Source organism: Cylas formicarius, unplaced genomic scaffold (assembly GCF_029955315.1).
Source record: "Cylas formicarius isolate icCylForm1 unplaced genomic scaffold, icCylForm1.1 PGA_scaffold_7__23_contigs__length_41026272, whole genome shotgun sequence".
Lineage (NCBI taxonomy): Eukaryota > Metazoa > Arthropoda > Insecta > Coleoptera > Brentidae > Cylas > Cylas formicarius.
The window spans coordinates 11,345,536-11,368,692 of NW_026844352.1; the positions used below are offsets into that span (position 1 = coordinate 11,345,536).

The 23,157-nt window shown below is 34.2% G+C and overlaps 1 protein-coding gene and 1 long non-coding RNA gene across 3 annotated transcripts in view; one reads left to right on the forward strand and one right to left on the reverse strand.

The window, feature by feature from the left end:
• LOC132704766 (protein sprouty) overlaps window positions 1-23,157 on the forward strand; it is a 79,554-nt gene that overhangs the window by 26,623 nt on the left and 29,774 nt on the right. Inside the window, exon 2 of one of the 2 annotated variants that reach the window (XM_060674995.1) lies at window positions 535-631. The exons of the other annotated variant lie outside the window; for it this stretch is intronic. The gene's annotated coding sequence lies outside the window, so the exon portion shown is untranslated. The remainder of the gene's footprint in view (window positions 1-534; window positions 632-23,157) is intronic. 2 annotated transcript variants of the gene reach the window in all.
• LOC132705448 (uncharacterized) lies at window positions 995-1,635 on the reverse strand. Its single transcript, XR_009619432.1, has 2 exons — window positions 1,450-1,635; window positions 995-1,393 (listed from the first exon to the last, which is right to left on the reverse strand). It is a non-coding gene; the product is annotated as an uncharacterized LOC132705448 (long non-coding RNA).

A 23,157-nucleotide genomic window follows, 5' to 3' on the forward strand; every position in this document is an offset into this window, starting at 1 on the left:
AATCATACTTAATTTCAATTATTCACATTCACAAAGATGCTAAAACTTCCAAGTTTACATATAAAACAATATAATAAAACCATGATAATCAGCAGATTTTCGCTATCTCTCTTGTATTTCTGTTTACGCTCCATCAATTAATTACTTTATTAAAATTGTAGTGGTTAATTGTTGCGCGTAGGACTTGCACTGATTTTTTTTTTCAGAAAACTGACCAAAACTGACGGGGCGGAGAAAAAGTTAAGTGGGTCGCAGCTTACAAAAAAAAAAACATATCGCATATGTTGTTGTCACCGGACGAACGTCGTCATAGTAGGCGTAAAAATATCTCAGTAAAAACACGTTTCACATTCGTATTATAAACACACTCGGATTTATTCTTGCGAGGTTCCTTTTTTTTTCTTATCCGCCGATCGGGATAAAAATAGTTTTAGTAATTTTTTATTAAGTTTAGAGCGATATCGAGTGTTGGAAAACGATCTACCTTTGCGCGTTTTGAGCGACAAATCATTTTGATTCCGTTTTTTTTTGCAGAGCTCGGCAGTGTTTCGATTTCCACCGGTGGATTTTCTGAGGCGCAAGAGTGTGCGTGCAGCTTTCACCGAAAAGTGTCAGTAATGTGAAACTGCGGGTAAGAGTCCTTGTTCGAAATTTTGTTTTTGGAGTTGAGTTCCCCGTGAACCGTTACCTTAATTTGGATAATTTAAAAAAAGTATATTGATTTATCAGACATTTTTATGCAGATTCGAACAAATACGGGGTGAATCATAAAAAAAAATCAAAATAAATAAGAACTAAAAGTTCAGATTTTCACGAAATTATATATTATGACATGATAATTGTTTCGACAACACCGTGTCTTTATCAAATTTGATAAAGACACGGTGTTGACGAAACAATTGTCATGTCATAATATATAATTTCGTGAAACTCTGAACTTTTAGTTCTTATTTATTTTGATAAATGGATTTTCATCAAGTAAAAGCCACCTCAGTTCAATTTATAAAAAAATATATTTACAAATTAGCAACAAGTGTTAAGTTTGTAGGAAATTGTTGTAGAATGGGATCAAATTTTTCCCGAAGTGTGATACGCAGATTGGGAATGAATGAGCGATAAATGCGTTTCTGATCTTGGTCCGAGAGGTGCTCAAGTACATTAAGATCGGGACTGCCAACTGACCTAACCATTCATTCAATACCCCACATCATCTTGCATTAAATGTAAAGCTGTCTCCGATAAAATATTAAATAAAAATATTAAATCTGCACCATACCAGAACCAACCCCTCACGAAGCGCGTTCTGAAATTGTACAGTGCTCAATAATCCAATAAGCAAGTAGACACAAATTGGCGATGTCTTGGAAGCATCTGAGCTCTTGTAGCAGGCTTCCTTGAAAACAACCTTTAAGTCTTTGTCGGATTGTACTCTCACTGACTCCTACTTACGTTTTCCAGCGGATGTTGATTCTGAACAGCTGTAATCCTATGATTTCGTAAAGCATTTAGGACAATAAAGCGGAAATCAACTCCATAGTCTGTACCAACACCTCAAATGGAGTTTGCCATCTACATACAACATACAAATAGGACACAACAAATGTTACGTCCTGGACAGTTCTTCAAGAATTTTGGCATTTTTAAAACCGTTGAAAAGTTCCTGATGTCACTGTCAGTGTTAATCAGTGTTACACTCAAATCCGTTTCTGAATTCGCCGTACCGCCTGAATTATTTACACGAAGTTTGTGCCTACGAGGCGTTCACGCGTTGAAGCAGTGTATCTCCAATAAAAACGAAACGTGCAGAACATATCATGCTCCAATTTGCTTCCAGTTGACAATAAGTGTCACCGTAGTTGCATTCTAGAGGCCGTTCTGAATTTTGGGAAAAATTATCTCATTGCTGCACCCGGTATATTCTTAAGTTCAAGTACAAGTACAATAATGCGTTTCACAATAACTGTTGGGCTCGACTGCTGGGATCATTTACCGATTGCCGACTTCCGTCGAGGATCTTCGCTTTTGGTCATAGACCAACACGTACAAAGAAGAAATATAACCAATATTTGCTCAACTAGCAAAAAACAATTTTGACCGATACCAAAAAAAAACCGACATCCCCCCGCTTCCACCCCGGACCATCCACATTAAAACATTCACTAAACACTAAAAACACTAAATCCACCCAGTGGAAACAGATTTCAAAATTTTTGGGGATTACAAGGGATTCTGTAGGGAGTGAGTGAACGGAGGTTAAACCGGCGCGTGCACAGAATCCCCTATTCTTAAGTTGAAATCTTAATAAAGATGTTTGACATATCTTCTTTACTGAAGAAGGAGGAGTCTTGAAATTGGGTCAGTTTTTTTTTAGTAACCGGTAAGTATATCTGCCGCCATTTCCCATACATAAACGTTGAGACACGTTTTTTCCGTTTGTCGACACGGAAAAGCGTATCGGAAATATAATATTTCCGTATCTGTATAGACGACCACCGACACGACACTGCAGTTTCGATTTCCCGTCGTCTACGCCATGTGAAGTTTCAATTCGATCGAAGCATTTGACCCGTCGTACGCAGTCATCGTTTTGCTTACTAAAAAAGATGAGCTTGCAAACGGCTCGCGTTCACTCTTTTAGCGGCCCGTGTGAAGAAAAAAGAGGATATGGAAGTGTTGAAAGATTAGGCGAAGACATATTTGGTTCCGTTTAGTAACTTTTAATTTTGCATGTTGGCTAGCAGAATCTATTAAAATGCTCTCTGGTAGATTTGGTTTTTGTTTATGTTTACGTTAGTACAGCTTTTTTTTTTTATAAAACCGCTACATCAGTTTCAAGCGTTTTCCCGGTTTTCCTTGATTGCGTGTTATTCGTTCTTAAATGGCTATTATTACTTGTGTTCATATAACTGAAAGACGATAGCCACGGAACTAAAATTTATAGGCTATAGAGTCTGCATATTTCGGAGAATCTTTAAGACGGACATTCCAGTAATCCGATTGCTCTAAAAGCTGGACATTTTGTAAGTTTTACTACCTCGGAAAACCCGACATTAAAATACTTTGTAGGGAAGCCAGAAAAGTTTTCCCGTCTTAACAAAAGCCGCACAAGTTTACAAAGAAAAATAGGGGTAACATAACAAATTTTGTCTCAAAATAATATCAAAGTGCGTAGTTGATCTACATTTGATGCGCAAGGCGGTAAGCGATCAGAAAGGTCGAGAATCCCGAAGTCGAGGCTGCCTTATACAATTGGTTTCTACCACAACGACTTGTCCATGTAATAATTGATTTAAATCTATTTCGTGATCGCTACAGCTTGGCCGTAAAGGCCGTAAAGTCTATTGTATATTAAAATGAAAAAATCAACTAATTACACATTTGGTGTTTTCGTGAAGGACTTTTTCAACGGTCTCCCTGGACATTTCATCGGAGGTCCCACTTGACCTGCTGTGTTTCTTTAAAAACGGTACACTTTTTCCACTGATAGTGGAGAATTATTGAAACATCTTTATTACTAATCTAATAATACTGTGAACACCGCTGGTTAACATCCAATACTGATTCGTTAAACTAAACTTGCTTAATTTATTAATTTCTGAGTGACTAAAGTCCCGTCATAAAGGCATAATGAGGAAAGGAATAATGAGGAGCAATATATCAGGTGAGTGGTCAAAAATGACAACAAAATGGTTTTGGATTTACAATAGGGTTCAAAAATAATGATGATTATGATTTCATACATTCAGAAATAGCCTATAACTTAATTTTTCAAAGAAACTTCCACAGGCCACTGAAATACTTTTTGCAAAGCATCTGGATTCCTCCTGCGTCGGTTTTTGCTGAGTCGAAATTGCTGACGTTTCGCCAATCATCCTGTTGGCTTCTTCAGAGCTTGACTGAAAACTTTTCTAACAGGATGTTTGGCGAAACGTCAGCAATTTCGACTCAGCAAAAACCGACGCAGGAGGAATCCAGAAGTTTTGTAAGAGGTAGCCTATAACTTACTTAAACATACCTAACCTCGCCAGAAATAGTCTCGCGTTTCGACGACGATTGCGTCAAATAGTTTTTATATTACGTTTACGTATTTATTGCCTCGTATACGAAAACGCCGTGTTCTATGTCGAAACGTGACTTCCGCTCCGTCGTAACCTTGCCCGGGCGAACGAAAAATATTTTTAAAGCGGTCGACTCGGTGATTACATATAAAAAAGTCGGGCCAAGAGGAAGACGCGAGTTAGATTTCACCGCGATGGAAGCGGTTCGAACGGCCGTCGACGGGAGACAGAACTTTCCAGTATCAGTTTCAGGACACTGCAAAATGTTGTGTGTATCTTATTTTTCAATTTCCGAGACGCGAAAATAGGCGAGAATGTTAAAGCACTTCGGCGGTAAAATTTGTAATAGCGCCCATATGATTTTTTCAAAACACCAACACGGAATCGATTTACATCATGGTTCATCAAAGAAACCAATTTCTGTTCATTTATTCAGAGTAAGAAGGCAAATTGGCGGATCCCAGCCACGGTGTCCTATTCTAATCACTAAGGTTGTCGCGGCTCTTGCAAAGAAAGTACTTTAAAAGCGTTTACACGATATCCATCCCGGTCAAATCCAGTTCATCTTCAACCGTGTCCTTTAATTCCGATCAGTCAACATACCTAACCCTACCATCCAGGATGTCTTATCAGCAAGCAAAACGACTGCCGGTTCTGCCGGCATGCATTCCAAGTTTTATCCTGAGAGGCTGTTCCTACGCACTGTGTGCTCCTTTAGTCACATTTTTAACCTGGTACATGAAAATGAGTGTTTATCCAGAACCTTGGAAAATTGCCAAACTTTATTCTCAAAAAAGGTGATCCTTCCGCAGTTGAAAATTATAGACCTATTTCGATCTTATGCAATTTTTCGAAAACATTGTAGATCATATTACATAAATTTATCTTTGCTCAAATTCGAAATAAACTCCCTACGCAACAACATGGTTTTTATGCGAGAAGATCATGTATCATGTATACGTTTTCTGTCTTCTTATGTGTGTGACTTCCTGGACAAGCAAGGTAAAGTTGGTGTTATATACACTGACTTAAACCAAGCGTTTGACCAGATAGATCATCACAGATTGAAAGATCGCCTCAAAAATTTGGTTTCTCCGATATGCTGATTTCAGTGTTGGCCAGTCTCGTGCACCGTCGATAGTTCGTTGAGATTGAGGGCTTTAGATCAGCTCATTTTGTTCCAAGGTCTGGTGTACCTCATGGTTCTAACCTTGGACAACTTGTGTTCAATATATTCATAGATGATCTCATATCTTTGATCATCTGCTGCAAGTTTGCCTATGCGGAAGACCTAAAACTATATCACTGCATCAGAATTAGTACGGAGTGAACGACTCTCCAGGCCAACATCAATATTGTCGGTCAGTGGTGTACTAAAAATAAATTGCATCCAAACATCAACAAGTGTAATGTGGTTTCTTACCACTGCACAAAAACTCCTATAGTCCTTCATTATAGTATGGATAGTCTATCCTGACTAGACTTGTCAGTGTAACGGATCGGTCTGTGGATTTTATTTGACCAGATGTTATCTTTTGTATGACAGATTACTAAACCGGTTTCCAGTGCAATGCAAATTTTAGGGTTCGTAATAAGAAATTGCAGGCATTGTTGTAGCTCAGTTGCTATTAAAATATTATGTACTGTTACGTTAGGTTCTAGCTTGACTATGGCTGCTTAGTATCGTTACCAATATAACTGCCACGCTCAGTCTATTGCGAGTGTGCAGAGAAGGTAACTGAAGTACTTAATGTTGCTGTTATTGATTATCATCTTCTACTGACAAGATTCGTTGTACTGCATCTGAGCTTACGCAGAGACTTGCAGTATGTATGATTTCTCTACAACAATAATTAAGTTTTCTTATCACAATTACCCAGATCCAATTTCCATTTTTAAAACCCTATTTTGGCGTCGGGTTATCCGTACTGAAAAGCCTTGTCCTTCCTTTTTTCCTTCTTTTGTTATAAAATTATTAGATTTAAGATTAAATTCACCTTAAATGGCATATAAAAGGATGAAACAAAATGTTATAATATAGTCGCAAGGTACCGAATACGAAAATCCACCCAAATAACCATTTTGACCGTGTACTAAAATTACTGTTTATCTATACAGAAAAATGATCTACCAACAATGGTCGTGCTTCCGTTGGAACGAATTCTAATCACTGCGCATGATCGTTCGATGGCGGTTTGGAACATACATATTAGCTTTGTTCAAAAACCGGTTTAGAACTGTAAATTCCTGTCGCTCAACTGAATTTTGTCAGGCAAAAAACACTCGTTCTATGAAAAAATCAGTTAGTAACGGGAATTTACAGTTCCAAAGCGGTTTCTCACTGCGCTTGGAACAAAACTAATAAAACTGTTTCCAGGGAGCTCTGGCAACACCGCCCGCTCGCGTAGCCGCTTCGTCCCATCGGATGTGGTCAGAGCCTGATTTTTTACGACCGATGGCAATCAAATGGTTGCTTAAACCCGGGATTGGTTCGTTGAAACGGAGCGGTTTTCCGTAACGTAACCCGGAGCATTTAGCGATCGAAAGCATGGACGAAAAATCACCGTGTCTGTTAAATGACGACAATTTATCAAACCTGACAACAGGAAGTTATATATATGTACGTTTTTTTTTTTTTCGAATTGGAGAGCTCGCGATAAGATTAATTATCTTTTTTCGTTTTGCGATCGACATTCATAATGTGACGGGACGACGTAACCAGTACCCTCCTATCGTTTCCAATCGATTATTGCCTTTTAATGGACTTTATCGGCGACCAAATTACGAAAGGTAAGCTCTATGCTGCTCAAAAATAGTTTCCTACTCCCTACTCTAAAATTCGAAAGCGTACAGAAAATATCACTTTAAAATTTTATCCAGGATCGCGAGTCACTTCGGGCGCTTTAGTACTTTAGTCACGGTTTTTTAGCGATCGGATGTTGTGGGTTGACTTAACCCCAGTATTTTGACGTCGATCAGTTCCTACGATCGCGTCACACGTCACTCGCTCCGCTCATGTGAAATGAAACTCGCTACTAACTACACGGAACTAATTGCACGGAATTTTAAAGATGAAGCAATCCTAATTGGCTTATATTAACAACAATTCAAAGAACTTAATACAGATTTTCCTATTAAATGGAGAATAAAAAAGGTTTCTTCAAATAAAAGGTATTACTGAAATTAAAAAGAGGACTGTGTTAAATTTCAATCAAATATTTGTTATAAGTAATATATCAAGATAATTAATTCTTGACCAGTACATTGATGCAATTTTAAATAGTGTATTTATTATATTAATTCAAGAGCCATTAATAATTATTTAAATAATATCGCGCATCGTAACTTTATATGTCTGGTGTTCTGTGTCCGGGCTTGTTTGGTTTTATATTTGTAGTGACAAACATGAATATACTTTTAAAAGAATGGAATTTACAATGCCTAATAGAAATACTTGAGCGTAAGTACAACTCCAATTACGGTTCGTGCAGTAGTAAGGAAAGATATTGGAAAATTTAAGGCAGTAGCTTTTTTTGATTCTACATGTTCAGAAACTCCCGGGTGATTGAATTTGCTAATTCTATCTTTGGCAGTTTTGCAACAAAAATCCATCCAGGCCGTCCTATTCCCAAAGTTATCACGTGTGACGTGAAAGTGACAACATTGCTGCTAGCATTTTTAAATTTTGTATGTTCAAAAAACCCCTAGGTAATGAATTTTATCGTTTCTTTGGTACTTGACTTTGCTACTTTATACTAACTCGGTATATTATTGTCATACTTATTTTGAAGTGTTAGAATAATGATTTTCTTTATATAAAATATTTAATAATTTTGTTTTACAAATATGCCCTTGCAATAATAAGTTGTATGTGTATATTTAAACCTTGGTTGAGTTTGAATTTTACTAAATAATAAAACCTTTATCTATACTGATTTGCTTTGTTAAGACTTGGAATTATGCATATTAATTTCTGTTTATTTTATTTTCAATATTCCCATTTAAGGCATTTATACATTTGTGGACTTGACTCAAGCTATGAAAGGCCTATATCTAAGTTCTAGCTGGTACTTAATGTTTTTACTTTAAGTTTTTTTTATTTTTTATATCGAATGACAAATCGATTTACTCGACCGAGTAAACCGTAACTTAAAAAGGATTGAAATTGATATAAACTCAAACTAGTCTCCCTTCAACTAACAGTATAATTTTTAAGCTATAATATTGTAATTTGGAATATGAATATGAATATGAATGAAGTAGAGTAACATCTTGAAATTAAATTAAAAAAAAATAATAAAAGTATTTATTATTAAATAATTATAAATTGAAGTGGAACTTTGTATCAGGATTTGAAATTAAGCTTATACTTAAAGGGAAGGGAAGGTAAGTCTTACTTGCAAATTGGTAAGTGTAATAAATTAGGTAACGCTGCTGTTCTCGATTGTAGTGTAAAAAAATTGATTAACTTTTTCTCTATATTGAAATATTTAAATCCGGCTAATAATTACATCTTTGGCATACGAGAAGAAAATGGGACTGACACGTGGCCGTTCGATTTTTTTTCGATTTGATTTGCATGTCGTGGCGTAGTTTCTTTGCGTCCGTCAGATTACAACGGATTACATTATTTATCTCGCGCCGTATACGTATTATAGTCTTATCGTTCATCCTGTTTACTTAAGCACTTAATCAAATCAGCATTGAAGCACCGGAAAAGTATGTAGGATTTCGCCGAGTTGTAAAAACGTGAAACAATTCGCGCTTATCTGTTTATTAATAAAATCGAAACCCTACGCAAAAAAAAAAAACGTTCGAAAGTGGAGGCGTCGAGATTGAACGTGCGTTGCAAAAGTGAATGTTAATTAATATAAAAAAGGTTTATCATATTAGACGTTTTCGAATGGGTAGTGATGACGTCATGGTATTATTTTGGTCCGTCAAATATAGAACGGAGCCTTTGGGACGGTTAGAGGTAGTTGAAGAAGGCGTGTTAAATGTTGGAGTGAAGTCCATTGTTGCCAAGTTGTGTTCGCTCCCGCCCATGAACGTATTATTTAATCAACCATCCAAAACTAACCAAATTCTTGCTTATTTTGTACTCAATGAAAATGCAGAAAGCAGAGAGCAACATTGGACCATGGTCAAACATTTGACGCCTTCTATATCGATTTGTTTACGTTAATTTGCTACACTAAGGCGTTATTTTTGTGTTTGTGACTGTTCAAATCTAAAAAAAGCAAAAGGCGACGATGGTCTTAACTACTTTGTAATAAAATTCTTAATGCACCATCCGATTGGGCTCAGAACCTTGACTTTATCAAACTCCGTCTTATCTATTTTCCTAGGTGACATTGATTATATTGTGAGAGCAATTAACTGAAACTGATTAAACCATTTGGGGAAAACGTTAATTTGGCAGTCTACCACCATGCTTAATGATTTAAATAATAGCATTTTAAACAATTACAAAAGCTCGTAAGTAACGTTTGATCAGAAAACGTTTGTATGGTCATTTCGGATCGCGTCGCACTGTGGGCAAATCTGACAATTAGCACTCAAAAATTACAAAATCCAAATATTCTAAACTCATTAAATTTGTATCTTCCGTCGTTCTCTTCTGGTGTCTTTTATCTGTAAACATATGTTTAGAAATTGAAAAACTTCTACAGAAGATTTTGGACAGTTTTTTGTTTTGTAATTAAGTGTGTTTCTAATTCAAATAAATCCAATACTTTTTCGAAATTAGTGGAATTTCTTCAGAAATATTTTTTAGGGTTTTGCTTTTTTTTTTTCATTTACTGCCTTAATTTTTTAAACTTTTTTAAAATCTACCTGAAATTGAATTATTAAAGCCATTGTATCTGTCAAAGAAACAGAGGTAGCCTCCAATTTCGTGAGTGCTATAGGTACAAAAGGATAGTCTGCTTTTATAAATCTTAAATTTTCTTTCACTGTTGGGTTAGAAAAAAGAATCTTTATATTTATTAGAGCATAAGAAGATGATCAGTTCAGATCTTCAATAACTTTTTTAATTTAATAAATTTTAACATTGCAGCGGCTAACCAAGTTGCCTAGCGAGTTATTACCGGTGATGGTGATAATTGAATGTTTGGATAGTTTTCTTTATAAAATTGAATACGTGAAGTTGCTTTTAAAATACTTTTTTCACTTGACTAATTAAATCATTTACCAATGCAAACTAGTCTCTTATAAATTCTGCCACCCTATTGATACCATGAGCCAAGTAACCAAGTAACATGAAATAGGCTAGAATAAAGTATTTTTTTAATTTTTTGCTGCCTTAATCACATATGGTTCAGCATTCGATAAAAGTAGTGTGAATTTTTCTACACTGTTGGCCAAAAAAAGTTAATTTGTTGATTTTTTCCAAACTATCATTTGGCAGTAAAAGGCAGTAATTGTCTATTTAAAAAAAATGCATGTCTTGTACATTTTCAATTTTCTCCGCTGCTTATTTTTCAACATCCCACAGGATGATCTTAAATTATATCTTATGTTAAGTTTATCAAGAACTAAGTCCGTAAAATGTAGCTGCCCTGACTTGCCTATGGATTTCATTTTTTTAAAAATTTATTAGGTTATAATTCTGACATATGTTTTATTATGGATTTTTATATATATTGGTATTTGTTTAACTCAAGCAGTTTTGGAGATATCGATATTATAACGCAGATTTGGTGGTTTTTGGAGAAAGAAAAAGTTACGCAATGACATGGAAAAAAGAAATCTTGTAGAATGGTTTAATGAAACCTTTTTAGTCTCTTTCAATTTTGTCATAAAACTTACAGTTTCCAAATAAAAAAAAGAATAGTAATTTAGTTGGATGCTGTCAAATATATATATATATATATATATATATATATATATATATATATATATATATATATATATATATATATATATATATATATATATATATATATATATATATATATATATATATATATATATATATATATATATGATGACACTATATTCCGGGATATCATCCGTTCGCTTGTTGAACTCCGACTGGAATCCTGCAGACGTTTCGCCAAAATCTCACTTGGCATCTTCAATGCTCGCGCTCCGAAAACACTTGGAACATTATATATATATATATATATATATATATATATATATATATATATATATATATATATATATATATATATATATATATATATATATATATATATATATATATATATATATACACAAACAAACTGTTAATTATTAGGATCACCCCAACTTCGATGGATCGCCGTAAAGGGAGCAATAAAAGATGTTGAAGCTCAAAGCAAAGTGGCAATTTATTGTAATATCTAGCTTTCGCCCATGGATACAGGCTTCATCAGGACACTAAGTTATATAGAGAACAAAAAAACACTTCATCAGAGTTAACAATCTAACCAAAAAATAGTGAAAAAACTTACACAACACGCCTCTTTCAACCTCTACATATAGAGAGATGACATTGGTATATAAAATAAAGTGTTTCGCCCGTTCTAACTATCAACATAACACTCGATGTATGAAATTTATGGAAAAAATCTACAATTGTAAAAAATATTAACATCCACCACAACGTTACAAAACAAACCCACTAATATAAAACGTTAAGGTCAATAAAATATCCGGATTGATAAAATATTAAAAGATGAAAAAAACAGCCGATTTGTTGCAAATGACACTCCGTATTGTCGAGAAGGAAAACTAAATGTGCGGGAACTTATTAACAATTCGCAAACAACCTAAAAAAAGCCACAACCAAAAAACCAGTCAATGATACCAACTGTACAGCCAACCATAACATATGTAAAACACCGATCAAGGGAGGGAATTTCAAACAGAATTCTTTCAAATATGCACCCATTGTACACTATTTATATAACTATGTTTACATTATTGAAGTTAACGTTAAGGGTAATTAGAAACAATCCTTTAGGAACGGGGAGAAAGAAACAAAGAAAGGAAACTGTTTTTAAACATTAATAGCAACAAATTTAGCAACCCACTACAAACTGACAGTATCAAAAAACTCTGGTAGCTTATGCTTCGCAGTACGACTCTGATTAAGAAGATAGGTGTAGATGCTACTAAGACCCTCAACATCCTTCTTTCTGTTGAGGCTATTACTACAACAGTTAATATAACACATCTCTAAAAACTTACGTTTGAAGAGGTTCTTTTCACTCTTTAATACTACCGCTTCATCGTACATGACACTATGTCCGGTATCATTGACATGAGCACTTAAACTAGTAATATTTGGTTTTAACTTACAATCACTTTTATGAAGTGTTAGCCGTTTTTTTAACTTCTGTGAAGTATGACCAATGTAAATTAAATTGCAAGAGCATTTAATGCAATATACAACATCTGATTTATGTAACGATGGGGTAATGTCTTTAAGATTGGAATAGAAAGATTTGAGGGGTCTTAAGTTGTAATTGGCAATTTTTATATTAGTATCTTTAAAGATCCTAATCAGAGCCGGGGACAATCTATCTATATACTGTAGTTTGCCAAAACTAGGCAACTCATTATTAACATTAAGCTGTGGTTGTAAAGCATTAGGCAGGTCTGTAGTGGCACTATTACAGGAGAGAATTTTATTTATTAACGATGGTGGGTATTTATTATTAATTAGTAGGTTCCTTAATAACAATAAGTTCTTATTTACCAGACTATGATGACAAATTTTTTTAATGCGATCAGTCAATGCTACAATCATATTGATCTTTTGCTTTTTAGGGTGATACGATGTGAAGGGAATGTATCTACCGGAACTAGTAACTTTTCTATGCCAATCAAGAATAACTAAATTTTCACTAGTGCGAATGACCTTTGTGTCAAGGAAAGGGACTGAACGATCTGTCTCCGTCTCCACCGTGAAAATGAGATCGGAATGAAAGGAATTGAAAATTTCAAGTGTGGATTCGATGAGGTTAAGTGGAACTGCTGTTAATAAATTATCCACATATTGATATATGAAGGGGAATTCAAAACTAACTCTGTCTATCACATAATAAAGTAATTTGTTCATAACAATCTCAGCAATCACAGGGGAGGCCGCACCCCCCATAGGAAGGCCCTTCACTTGTTGGTAGAATTTTCCATCAAATGAGAAAAAAGTATTATTATATAGAAAAGTTACCGTATCCAAAAACTCCTTCTTAGGTAATGTACAGTTGGGCTCAACCAAGTCGAAATGTTCCTCTATAATATCAACAACTAACTGTAATGGAATATGAGTAAATAAGGACACTACATCGAACGAGACAAGTGAAAAATCAGATGGTAAAAGCTGTCTTTAACCCTAAACTTATTGAAGCTACTAAAAGACTTATAAAGAATTTGACTGATAAATTTAGCTAAGGGTTGCGTCGACGCACCTACACATGAAACAATAGGGCGTAAAGGGTAACCATCTTTATGTATGTAAGATGGTTACCCTTTATCAGAGTCGTACTGCGAAGCATAAGCTAAAAGAGTTTTTTGATACTGTCAGTTTGTAGTGGGTTGCTAAATTTGTTGCTATTAATGTTTAAAAACAGTTTCCTTTCTTTGTTTCTTTCTCCCCGTTCCTAAAGGATTGTTTCTAATTACCCTTAACGTTAACTTCAATAATGTAAACATAGTTATATAAATAGTGTACAAATGGGTGCATATTTGAAAGAATTCTGTTTGAAATTCCCTGCCTCGGTGTTTTACATATGTTATGGTTGGCTGTACAGTTGGTATCATTGACTGGTTTTTTGGTTGTGGCTTTTTTTAGGTTGTTTGCGAATTGTTAATAAGTTCCCGCACATTTAGTGTTCCTTCTCGACAATACGGAGTGTCATTTGCAACAAATCGGCTATTTTTTTCATCTTTTAATATTTTATCAATCCGGATATTTTATTGACCTTAACGTTTTATATTAGTGGGTTTGTTTTGTAACGTTGTGGTGGATGTTAATATTTTTTACAATTGTAGATTTTTTCCATAAATTTCATCCATCGAGTCTTATGTTGATAGTTAGAACGGGCGAAACACTTTATTTTATATACCAATGTCATCTCTCTATATGTAGAGGTTGAAAGAGGCGTGTTGTGTAAGTTTTTTCACTATTTTTTGGTTCGATTGTTAACTCTGATGAAGTGTTTTTTTGTTCTCTATATGACTTAGTGTCCTGATGAAGCCTGTATCCATGGGCGAAAGCTAGATATTACAATAAATTGCCACTTTGCTTTGAGCTTCAACATCTTTTATTGCTCCCTTTACGGCGATCCATCAAAGTTGTTGTGATCCTAATAATTAACAGTTTGTTTGTGTGTTACCAGTAGCCCCGTTACTGTCCTTCGCTTATATATATATATATATATATATATATATATATATATATATATATATATATATATATATATATATATATATATATATATATATATATATATATATATATATATATATATATATATATATATATATATATATATATATATATTCTCACGTATTGATTCACGGATGGAAAAATGTGATGACACTATATTCCGGGATATCATCCGTTCGCTCGTTGAACTCCGACTGGAATCCTGCATCCGACTGGAATCCTGCAAATCTTGCATCCGACTGGAATCCTGCAGACGTTTCGCCAAAATCTCACTTGGCATCTTCAATGCTCGCGCTCCGAAAACACTTCGAACATGCAAGATTTGCAGGATTCCAGTCGGATGCAGGATTCCAGTCGGAGTTCAACGAGCGAACGGATGATATCCCGGAATATAGTGTCATCATATATATATATATATATATATATATATATATATATATATATATATATATATATATATATATATATATATATATATATATATATATACAGTGTGTCCAAGATAAGGATGCACAGCATGGGGATCTCGGAAACTATAAGAGATACAGTGTCGGTTAAATTAGACAAAAGTTGCGCATTTTGATACCGAACAAGATCCCGTTTTACAAATTTGAAAATTCCAAGCCGTTCCGGAAATATCCGAGAAAAACCGAAATATTGCGATTTCGTTTTTATTATTTTTTAAAGCTATTTGAAAAGATATGAAAAAACGGAAAACACTTTTCCATTGGCACTTTTTAATCTCTCCAAATTGACGTTAACAAATTTTCATTACAGCGTTTCGATTCCATGGAACCACCATCAACTTTGATTTTTCTTATGGGACGGAAAAAAAGTACACACAGTATTAGGTTGTGCTTTTCATTGCGAATTCAACGATGTACGATACAATACGGTTACTTATGTTTTTATCCAGAAAAATGGCTTTTTAATACATTTCTAGTATTTTATTGTAGTAGGCCATGAGATCCGAACGATGAAAGGCAAAAGAAAATGGTTGACAAGTTCGAGTTAATGTGTTTATTTATTTACTAACTCTAACTGTTCATTTAACATAACAACTAAATCCAACAAGTTAATGAAAAACAAATTCTATAACAAATGTTCGAATAAATGACCTCCATTTTCTAGGCATAAGTACGCCCGTCTCACGGTAGACTCCAAAACACGACTTAACATTTCAGGAGTAATTTTATTAAACGCTGCTCGTACTGATTGACGTAATTGTTCCTCGTTGTCAAAACATTCTTTGAATACTTCATTTTTTATGTAGCCCCATAAGAAAAAGTCCAAGGGAGTTAAGTCCGGCGACCTTGGAGGCCAAGGTGTTTCACTGTAAGTCCCAATGTATTTTCCATCAAACCGTTCAGTTAAATATTGGCGAACTTCTCTGGAGTTATGGGCTGGGGCACCATCTTGTTGGAACCAGCAGCCTTGCACAGCGCCTAGCGGTAAATCATCTAAGGCATCTTCTAAATCGTGCCTCAAGATGTCAAGGTACCGCTCGGAAGTTAAGGAATTATTATAGAAAATAGGGCCTATAATCTTGCTACCAAAAATCCCACACCAAATATAAAACCCAAAGCGAACTTGATGTCTGGATAGTCTATTAACACGTGGATTTTGTTGCGACCAATAGTGTGTATTGCGCCTGTTATAAATACCGTTATTGGTCACCATACTTTCATCAGACCAAATCACTTTATATGGAAAATTAAAACTCACATCACACATCCTGGTATACCACTCACAAAAATGTCTACGTCGTTCGTCGTCACCCGGTCTTAATCCTTGACATATTCTGAATTTGTAAGGCTTAAATTCATTTTTCCTTAAAATAAACTGAGCTGTAGATTTAGCTACCCCATTCTGGTCTTCAATTTCTCTGGTAGAAGTTTGTGGATTTTCGATAACAGATTGTAGAACAATGTATTGGTTTTCTTCATTGGAAGGTTTTTGTCGGGATAATGCAGGCTTCTTAAATGATCCATATTCTTTCAGATTAAATAACAAACGCCGAAAAATATCTTGTCAGGTTGTCTCCGCTCTGGGTATTTGTTAGAATACATACGCTCGGCTTCCACACAATTTCTTTGGCATCAGATGTAGCAAGACAGCATATCACATTTTTCTTCGTTTGTAAAATTACCTCCCTCCATTGTAGAACAAAATAAATTAGAAAAAGACAACAACAATAAAAATACAAAAACAATAACTAAAGGAATAAACTTATGATCGACTGATAACAAAGACAAATAACATTAATGTGTCATTGAAATTGACTGGATGTCATTTTGTCATGGCCTACTCCATTTAAATGCTGAAATGTATTAAAAAGCCATTTTTCTGGATAAAAACATAAGTAACCGTATTGTATCGTACATCGTTGAATTCGCAATGAAAAGCACAACCTAATACTGTGTGTACTTTTTTTCCGTCCCATAAGAAAAATCAAAGTTGATGGTGGTTCCAGGGAATCGAAACGCTGTAATGAAAATTTGTTAACGTCAATTTGGAGAGATTAAAAAGTGCCAATGGAAAAGTGTTTTCCGTTTTTTCATATCTTTTCAAATAGCTTTGAAAAATAATAAAAACGAAATCGCAATATTTCGGTTTTTCTCGGATATTTCCGGAACGGCTTGGAATTTTCAAATTTGTAAAACGGGATCTTGTTCGGTATCAAAATGCGCAACTTTTGTCTAATTTAACCGACACTGTATCTCTTATAGTTTCCGAGATCCCCATGCTGTGCATCCTTATCTTGGACACACTGTATATATATTCTCACGTATTGATTCACGGATGGAAAAATGTGATGACACTACATTCCGGGATATCATCCGTTCGCTCGTTGAACTCCGACTGGAATCCTGCAGACGTTTCGCCAAAATCTCACTTGGCATCTTCAATGCTCGCGCTTTGATGGTATATACTATTAACCATTAATCAATAATTTTTGTTATAATTTCAGTTACTGAAATGAAAAAAAATTATATCTGGTGCATCTGAGTTGGAACATCTCTCATGCCCATGATAAAAATATGATTATGCGGTGAAATATTTATTAGGCGAGCCCTGGTAAAAATCATGATAACACGGTTTGTTGCAAGAATGATTCGCGGAAAAGTGTTATCGAACGATATGCGAAATTCCAGTGTTGCTGTCCACATCAATGGAGTTTCTGGGCACAACACAGCAAAAAAATTAGGCATACCTCAAGGCGCAGTGAGGAACATTATCACATTATTCAGCAATAATGAAAATATCCAGACCAAAAAGATCACAGCAAGAGAAAAGCCGACTCTTCGCTCAATCAATCAAACAAGATCGCAGAGCTGCACCGAAAGATATAACTGCAAAATGGTCACACGCTATTGATAGAGAGTCTCAAAGAACTCTTTAAGGAGTCTTTACGAACTTTGAAAAACACGGTATATGGTTCTACAAAGTAAGTTAAATAACAAAGAGAATTCGAACGTGTCACAAGAATATCACATTTTTATTTTAGACGAAGGACAAGCTACTTTTTTCTGGTAAAACAAAACCATAATCGACTTTTATGGGTAAGGGAGCATAAAACCAGCTCCCACATAAATGGGCAGTTATTTGGAGTGGTGAATTTAAGTTTGAAGTTTGCCAGTGTGGGCAATTGCCAGGGAAAAAATATCGCGCACGCTGTCTCAAAAAAATGTTAAATTTTCTGCATCTGTAATGGTTTGGGGCTGCATGTCTTCACAAAAAGTTGGACGTCCGTTTTTTTATTGTTGGCACCGTTAATGCTGCAAAATACAAAGTTATTTTAGAAGAACAACTACCTGAAGGAGGATTCATACTTCAAATTTGAAATAACCTTCAACCCGAACACTGCCATTTTAAAACAAAAAAGTGGTTGCACTTGACGGTAATGCGTGGTAGCTTTGGGCCCAATTAATATGTGCCAGACCTTATGAAATATATTTGTTTTATTCACTGTAGTTAAAATACCTACAGATGTTATTTATTATTGTTAATAAAATAAAAATTAGTTCAGAAATGCAATATTATGTTAATATATCTGCTTGGTATCTATCCACATATACGCTATAAGTTAATTGTCATTTTGTTTTTTAGTTTATTATTTTGCAGAGACGCGATTTATCCACGGTACGCGACGTCTCCCGCTCATCATTCTGAGTACGTCGGCGTATCTGTATAATATAATACGCGCATATAATAAATTAATTAAACTAATCGTGTGTAATTCGGCTAGGCGCGGTGGGGCAGAGGATGTGCCTTTTATAGAGCACGTCCTGTTCAGATTATTACGAGTAGCGTCGTTGTGCGATATTCTGAAATTAAATGCGCCTCATTTGTGCAAATTCTATGGTTTAGTGATTAGTTGATATTAATTGCCGGATTATAAGTACGAAGTATGATTATAAGTACGAAGAAAAATAACGCGCCGCCACGTTATGGTAAAACTAATTTTGTTTATAAAATTGTACTTTGACGAATCACCTACCTGAGCCGTAGAAACCACGTAAAAGATTATACCACAACCCGGGCGAATGAAAATGTAAACTTTAGGGCGACCAGTTGAATGAATAAATTTGTCACCAGTTATTAAATCATTTTCTTTTAATTGTTTTTTGTTATCTTATTTTATATATTACTGTATATTTTATTCGTTTTGGACAGTATCATGCAGCGTAAAAGAAAATAATGTGTTTTGTCATAGCTTGAAAACACCCTGTGTAAAAACTGAGGAGGTTAATTTGGTTTAAAAACCGTTTGCTGCAATGTCTCATATGTTGCAAATCTTTTGTTTTTTTGAATCATGCTATTATTTCAGTTCTTGTATGAGTTGCAAATTTTTCATGATAATTTTACTGTATTTTTTGGATATATCTGCTATCAATTTATTTATTTACTTTCTGTTTGGGATGCGAACAGGACCCACCCACAACAGTGCCCTCATAAGAATCCAAATATAAATACATGATATTAGGCAAAGCTTAGTTAATAACAATAGAATGTAAAAGAGAAAAAAATAAATGCGATGAATTGAGTTCGACATACAAAAAAAAGTTCCAATTTAACTAATATTTCAGATTGAAAAGCGCACCAAATCCGCCAATCTTATCATAGAGGAGACAAAAAAAAAGAAAGGAAAAAAGGGTCTGACTTATTTATTTATTATGTGGTTTGCTTTAAATAAGTAAAAGCAAGAGATTACGAATCCGGTAAGGAATGTCGATCCAATAGTCTAACGGCTAGCGTCTTCTTTAAGGAATCATGCGAGATCAGAAGTAAATGCAGGTCTAAACAGTGAAGGCTTGCAGCTCTGAGCATACGCAGTAAAGGAGAATTCTGAGAGTTATTGATGTTTCTAAAAGGAATAATAAATAAAGGCATGGTTCGGAATTGTCTAGGTGCTACATTAAATAGAAATCTTGCTAATATCTCAAACATTTAACACGACCATTTAAAACTTTATGCAAGAAAAGAATATCAGTGACTACTTTTCAATGTTAAGAGTTTATAGTGCATGAGCTTCCCGATGTTTATATAGAGACCATTATTTTTGCAGTACGATCCAAAGCGCTAAGTATCTTCCTGTAATTTTCAAGTCGTCATCATACAAACAAAATTTGCTACGCAAAAATCATTTCGTTACATCATCAATGTAAATTATAAAAAATAATGGACCTAAATGAGAATCTTGAGAGACCCCGGAAGTCGCGAAGTGTATATCCGAGCTTTCGCTATTAATACAGACTTTAAATTTTCTATCCATCAGATACGACCCAATCTATTCCAATAACACCCCGTCCATATCGACCTCAGGCAGTTTCTTCAATTGTTATCATGGTAGGTCGACGTAGGTCGAATTGTTGCCTTGATTGAGAACGGTCGTCGTAAAAGTTATGTCCCCCGTAGTCTGAGAATTCCTCAGTCGACAGTTCGAGATGCTTGAAATAGGTATTTTCAGACGGGAATCTTTACTAAGCGGCAACGCTCTGGTCATTGTTAGTTCTTTAAGAGATCGAAGATGTACTGCTGTGTCTCTAAGAAATAACTTGAAAATGGTATGTCGAGTGAATGCAAGCGGAACAGCGTAATATGCTTCTACAAAAACTTTAACTTGGCTGTCATTTGAATGACAGGATGTCCCCTATATTATTTACAATTCTAAATATAATTAAATGTCCTTTAACTTTAAGATTTTTATAATTTTCCCAATTGGTTCGAAAACCTTACTATGTGGGTATAAGAAAATTTAATTACTTTTTATCATGTTGCTACCTATTAAGGCAGAATCGTTAACGACCTATGGAATAGATTTATTCTTTCACAACCGAAATCTCAGCCCTCTGTGAAATCAAATTGCAGCTAAGTTCTAGGGATATACTTCGGATTAACGATGTTGCCATTTGTTACTGTTCGAAACGACAACATTGGATCATCCAAAATATTTTAATTCGATAGAGAGAGCAATTACTCAAATTTTCAAAAAATATCTATATTCGGTACTCCGTGAACAGTCCGGTATGTGGGGTGTTTATCCAACAGTTAGCTAAACTTGGTGAAAACGTAGTTTCATTTTGAAGATAGTTCGTTAAACCTGTACTAAATGTCGGCGAATTTTTTAAAATCATTACTTTTCTAATATTTTTAAGAATTTGTAAAAACAGATATTTTCTTATCTCTAATTAAGTGATTGAGATCAATTTAGAAAATATATTCGAAGTGAGCCTATTACGCGCCCACGAAGTTTGGCTAGACCTCTATCAAACACCCTGTATAAATCGCATGCATGAATGCATATCTCACGTTGATTTCTTCGTTCGAAAATCAGTTTTCCAAATTAAGAAACGGAGACGGTGAAAATATATAACGTGATTGGTTAGAACCGCTTTATGTAAAACATATTACTTATCGTCAAAAGAGTGGGAAGGCAAGTGGGTCGCCATTGATAAACGTTTATGTTGGCTGCAGATTTCGAGGCATTTAATCAATGGTTGGTCTCCGGGTTTCCATTTCTAATGGATGTCAGTGCTACTAACGAAAACGAGATACATTTTTTTTTAAGTATTTAACACTTTCATTAAATACATTTCGGTTGAGCCGTTATTTTCTCAACTTTAATCTCCTTAGATTTAGTAAACAAGAAACGGCAAAACTCCTGATTTCCACCAGATTATATAAAACAAAGTTACTTTTTTCTATAAAGCCGTAAAAAGGACACACACAAACTTTTACTAACCTTACTTTAAAATTTCGTGTTTTATCTTGACGGCTGACGATACAAAAAAAAACAAATTTGCATTTGCGCTTGAGGTGCATAACTTAAAACAATTTTCATTTATTCGAAATGTGTGCGTGCGTAAAAAGGAAGATTACGGTTATGATTAATTATTTAATTTAATTCATTAATGAGTTTAAAAAATTGAGTTATGATTTAAAATTGTTTATTTGTTTACCTTATTTGGGACACGGTCTAGAGCTGGCAGATTGAATTAATATTATAAATATTATATTATATATTATAAATACCCAAAGGCGGAATTTCTTTCATATTTCTTCACACACAATTTTAATTTTCCTATAAAAAGTCAATTTCGCAGTTTTCGATCGAAAGACTAATACAAGTCACTTATTTTCGCAAAATGGCAACTATCAAGAAAACTATTAATGTTTTATGATTTAAATTAATACCACAATCCATAACAAGTAACGTAACCTTACTTTTCTTCTGCAATTTTCGCATGCTGAATGTGATTCTAAAATTATAAATTTCAAATTTTGATCAGGGACGTAACTTGTGAGAGGTGCATGCAGGTCACGGACACTGCAAGAACTTTTTTTGTGGGCTGACTTTTAGAATTTTTTCTTATATATTTGAAAAATTTTGTGTTCTGTTAATGCGTTTTAATACGCACAAGAAGTCACCTTGTAATAAATCAACTCTTTTCTACAATTTAACTACTCAAAATATAACACTTTAGTTACGTTTGAAAATATTTTGATATTGATTCGTTTATAAATTATTAGTTTAGTCCCTTTCAGACATCAGCGATTTTCCTATATTTAATGTATTGCGTATTTGTTTTTAAACGGAATTGTGTTTTATTGTTTTATTTCTTCTTTAAATGTGTGAATCTTTCACTAAACCGTAAAAATATTATAAATTATATTATTATATTTTATTACAAATTAATAATATATAAATAAATATATTATTAATTTGTCAGGGGAAATTTAATGCCAATGAAAATATTACATGTTATAAGAAAACCTGTTATATTAATAATGCATGTGCCTGAAGCTAAAAAATAGGACTTTCTACAAGGATAAGGTTAACAGACAAAAAAGGACCTTCCTTACAATTTATAATGATTCCCTGTTTCTTTTAAATCCCTAACATGTTTAAGTTGTTATTTTAAACATTTGAAATATTTTGTGATTCTTGGTTGTATTATCTGGGTCATTGTAATTTGAATGGTTTCCTTTTCAATTCAAATGCAGACAATACTTTTGTGTTCATAAGAATAAGTAATGAAAATGATCATGCACATGTTAATTTCAAGAATATATTATAGCATTATATAGCGTGTGATTGATTTATTAAAAAGCACCAATGGAGCAAAATCATATTTAATTTTGATCAAATAAAGTAGATATTCATTTTATTTACAATTATTGTCATAGTAACACATTTGAATTTGATCTCATTTT